The 5,162-nt window shown below is 41.7% G+C and overlaps 1 pseudogene; it reads right to left on the minus strand.

The window, feature by feature from the left end:
* Positions 1-2,854: 2,854 nt before the first annotated feature.
* On the minus strand, positions 2,855-3,023 carry LOC125347488 (annotated as a pseudogene).
* Between the last annotated feature and the right edge of the window lie 2,139 nt (positions 3,024-5,162).

Consider the following 5,162-nt stretch of genomic DNA (forward strand, 5'->3'; position numbering starts at 1 on the left):
CCTTGGTGCATTTTTTGCATCCCTGAAAGCTGCCCAGATACTTTATGGAAAAAGGAAAGGCATTCCAATAATTTAATGATTACTCCATTTGAGTCTTTATCTGCCTACCTCCCAGCAAACAGGTCCAATCATTCAGAGTTAAAGTAATGACTTTAAAGCCAGGGACACATACAAGGAAGTGTATTTTTCCATCTTCGTAGGCTAACTCCAGAGGAAGAAGGAGAAAATGCATCTGCCAACTGTTGTCCCCTTGCATGCAAACCTGTTTTCACTCTCTACAATGCCTCTCACCTCTACACAGCATGCCTGGGGGCCAGAGAGACTTTATTTTCTTCACCTGGCCTGTTCAGGCAGGAAGGGTAAGAAGACAGGGGCACACATTAATCTGTATATTGAGGGGTGTTTGGACCGCCTCCTGGATTCATTCAGGACTGAACAATGGCATCCATTGATTCTCTCTTGCTGTCTTTGCATTGAGAACTAGACAGCACTGTGCTTCTGCCTCAGGACAAAGGGAGAAGTAACACTCAGCCTCTTTGTCAGGAGAGTGCTGTGTGTGTTGAAACATGAGTGGAAGGCCATGGGCAGGTGAGACCAGAAGTGTCCACAGTCAGCAGGTTTTATAGTTCTTTGGGGCCTCAGAAAAGGATTCATCTCTCTTTGTGGAGGAGTAGTTGAGTGGATTTAAATGGGAGGCTGGTGCCTCCAGTACCCAGAAAACTTTTGTATAGAATCTTGGGTAGGGGCTGAAGGGTCCTTATCTGGGTAGCAGAATTTTATATACACATGCCCAGCTGCTTTGTAGAATTTATGCTTATGGCTGCTTCCTATAACATTAAATAATGTTAATAGCAATGAAGTGAATAAGGCAGATCAGTAGACACCGCAAGCATGCCCTGCATGGCCTGCATTGAGTTCCTAGGCTGTACATGTGAATGAGGCAAGGGGTGGTGGGACCCCAGCCAGCGACAGGCAGACTCTGTGCCTGAGCCACGACAACATTCTGTGGATTCCTTAGGCCATAATGACTCTCTATAGACATTTTAGTAATACCTTACTTTTGAAACAGTTTGAAATCCATCAGATTTCCAAAACAGTACAGTGTTCTTGTGTGCCCTTCACCCAGCTTTGCCCACTAAACAACACCTTGCTTAACTACAGTCCTTACCAAACTAGGGCTTGGCATTGGCATAATAGCATTGAATGCTTTTACTCAGAGAAGGATTTTCTGGTATTGGGAACATTCACAATTCTCCCTATTAACTATCTGAAATTTTCAGTTAGTTGTGTTATCCTCCTGTGCCATTCCTCTCCTTTAACTTCACCCCTGCGCCCATTAGCTCCTCTTTCTCTCCATCCCACCCTCTGTCACACAAGCCTGTATCTCTGGTGACCAGTACTTCATTCTCTACTTTGCTGAGATCAACTTTACCTTCATATAGAAAAGAAAATACCCACATTCACCTTCTGTGCCTGTTACTTAACATAGTATTCTGTCTTTGAGATGTTTAAAACTTTGTCTTTTCAGTCATAATATTCAATACATATCCTATGAAGCTAAGAAAATTGAAGGGATCAGTGGGTTTGGGAGAGATGGGGGGAATGGTAAAAGGAGTGACATCAGTCAAAATACATTATACTTATAAGCAGATTGTTGAATGGTAACATGTTTGTACAACCACTTAAAGATAATAAATATATAATTTCTCTTTAAAAAATACTTTTGTGGAACTTGGATTTTTTTGTAGAACTCAGAGCCTTACACTTATTAGACAGATGGTTTTCCATTTGAGCTGTGTCCCTAACTTTTGTCTTTTGATGTTTTTCATATATGTATATTGGAGTGTATGTGGTACTATGAAATCTGACCCTGTGTATAAAACCCATCATTTTACCACATTTGTATATTCTGCCAATGAATTTAATTCAAGACATATTAGGTAGGTCTTGCTATATTTGATAATCCAGTTCTATTCATTTTTATTGCTCTTAACAGTACTGTGTGTTTTACGGTTCCTGGCTGTTAAAGTGCCTCTTTGTAAAAACACAGGATTCTCTCATCCCCACAAAGGGATTTCTGTACTATTCCTTATTGTTGGGATAAAAGTAAGATTTTCACTCTATAAGCACACTAAACCTGTACACGAATAACATCTCTATTTGTGCGTTTGGTTTATTAAAAGCTATAAATCTACTCAACACAATGTCTCTGAACATTTACAAATCATAAAGGCATATATGTTTACATGTTTTATGAAATCCTCTTTAATATTTAAGCCTTGGTTTAAAATGCAATTAGCCACATTCTCTAAACATTCCCATAAAATCAAGAGCCTAAGACATCAACTTCCTTGGGTTGTTTCACTCACCTGAGAAACAAAACTTTCAGAATACCAACATGGTTTCAGAATTTAATTTTATATATTTTTACTTCCTCTAATATAAAAGCAATGACCTTATACCTTTGATTTATTTGCTTTCCTCTAGTCTTTCAGGGGTTTGGTATTCTTGGCCAGCTAGGAATGTACTCTGTGAAGTCTTTCTTCTCCCCCTCCAGAGTCCTCCTCCTGACATCAATGTCCTCTTGCTTACTTCCTCTGGGTCAGTCATTCCAGTAGTAGGCTTTTCACTTATAGATGGTGCCCTACCATTTGATCCATGCTTCCAGTCCAGCTTCTTTGCCTGTTAATTGTAGAAGCAAATCTCATGAACTTCTCTACCCAGGCTGGCTTTGAACTGTGATCTTCAATTCTCAGCTTCCTGAGTAGCTAAGATTACAAACCTGACTTTACAAATCTTGACATGTTTTCTTTTTCTCTACACAGTTTGCCTGTGCCTAATCTGAATCCACCCATTCCTACCCACAAGGAAAAATAAAATTCCAAATCTTTATTTCATAGGAGCAACATTCTCTTCCTGCATTACCTATCCCTAGAAATCACAGTGAGCAAAATAAGCCCATATTATTAAACTGATAAGAACAGAGTCTGCACCTGATCTTAGCCAAAAGGCCGAGAGGTGGTAAGCCCATATTATTATAGTCATCATTTACTGTTTTTAAAAAGCTATCATATAACTATTTTATTAAGTGTCATTTATTTTGGGGCCTTTTGCTGATGGCTCTGCTACATCATGGTACAAGCCTGTCCCTAAAAGCAATCCTCAGGATTTTTCTGATAGAATCCTGGTGCTCTACTCTCAAGATTACTTTCTTCAGACCGTGAGACAAGACAGCCACTGTCCCAGGATCTATTTCCTTTTTCTTATTTTTTTTATTTAAAAATATATATTGTAAAAGTGATATACAGAGGGTTTACAGCTACATAAGTCAGGTATTGAGTACATTTCTTTTTGAGCAATGTCACTTCTTCACTCATTTTTTTTCTATTTGCTTTTAACTGCATATAATACTAAACACCAAATCTGAGCCCTAGACTACTCTCCATGGTACTGAAGACAAGATGGCACCCTCCCCTAGCCTACTCCAGCTCTAGAAGCAAAACCAGAATTTCTTCTGTACATGTTGTGTTTTCATCACTAAGGCTGTACAGTCCATCATTGTAATCTGTGTAATCAGAACACTTGGGCCTTGGAAAGACACATGGTGATAAGTGTGTCACACATGGAGGCAAGTGTGTCACATTGCAGCAAACTATTGGGATGTGGTGCCATCAAAAGTAGATAGACTTGAGGTCCCGCTGTTTCCTTATCTTCCTCCTCCTCCCAGCCTGTGAGAAGGCACATGAGCTACCCAAAGGCAGTTTCCAAGCCATTCCTTCAGCAAGCATGGAGACTCAGCTTGGGAAAATAAGGATTGGTGCTTACCGGACAGCTAAGAAAAGACAGCACTGGGCTCTGAGATGAGCCTGCCCCAAGAATCCAGAGGAAAGAGGAGGCCTACAACGTGTGTGGTGAGTGTGGGTGACATTTCTAGAGCATGTAAGAGGAGCAGGTGCTGATTTTCCAGGGAGTAGAAGGCACTGGGAGTTCATCCAGACAGAGCTGTCCCCAGATAGAGCTGTACCCAGCCCCAAGGAGGTCCACAGGGGCCCAGGGAGCCACACAGAGCAGAGTGTGAAGGGCACGGGCCACAGAGCACTCTGCACTCTCATCAGAGGCTGGCAAAGCCTCCCACTTGGTCATGTTGATAAAATGTGTCACCCTTGGATGGCAAGAGATGGCATTGAGCTGAGAGAGCTGCTGTCAAGGGGCTCACTTCAGTGTTTTATAAGAAAACGTGATCCACTGTCTCCAACTGCAGGGTCTCAGGAAATTCAAGGCCACCCAAATTGGCCAGAAATGTCCTCATCCAACCCATGCCTTCCCTCCCTGCGGAGATCCTGGAATAACACAAAGAACTCAGCAGCGTCTAAGCTGGCAGAGGGAAGAAGGCATTGTACTAACTTTACCTTGTCCTCTCAAAGATCACAAGGAGCTGAATCTCAGAAGTTCTGACTCAAGAGTGCTTGTCTCTGGGAACAAACTTTCTACCATTTCCTAAGCATGATAGCACCCTGGAGGAGAAAAAAAAAGATTACCACAGGTGAAGATTACCACTGCAGAATAAAGTTAAAAATAATGTGATGTTTTGACTGCCAACCCTGCACATCAGTTGCATAAGGAAAATGTGTCACTCCCCTCTCTGCATCCTCAGGAAGCCATCAAAGGAAGTTGTTGAGTAGGAAAGTTTGTTCAGTTTTCATTTCTGTTCTAAGTAGGATTTAAACTTTCATGGTTCCTCTGAACATCCTGCAATATTTCAATATGTCATTTTGCCTTTGGATAAGAAAGCTCAGATCACTGAGTGCTGAAGAATAACTCACGGGTCAATGTGTCTCACCCCCTCAGCTCACAAACACGGAAAGTCATGACGGAGAGAATTTAAAAGAAGACTTGCCCTCCACAGTTCAGCTGCTGAATACCAAAACAACTTGTGACACTCCACGCTGGCTTCTCTGATTGGCTCCAGCATTCCCACAGCCTGCTGGAGTGACACCCCCAGTCTGAAAGGAATCTGAAAATAGAAAAGAGGTGGGCAGCCTTCCTAACAATGCTAACCAGAAGTTACAGTCTTCTAAAATGAATGTCAGAGAGGTACTCACACAGCAGGCTTCCAGGGAGCGTAGGAAGTTCATTACTTGAGTCTAAAATTCATTAGTCAT

Source organism: Perognathus longimembris, chromosome 2 (genome assembly GCF_023159225.1).
Source record: "Perognathus longimembris pacificus isolate PPM17 chromosome 2, ASM2315922v1, whole genome shotgun sequence".
Taxonomy (NCBI): Eukaryota; Metazoa; Chordata; class Mammalia; order Rodentia; family Heteromyidae; genus Perognathus; species Perognathus longimembris.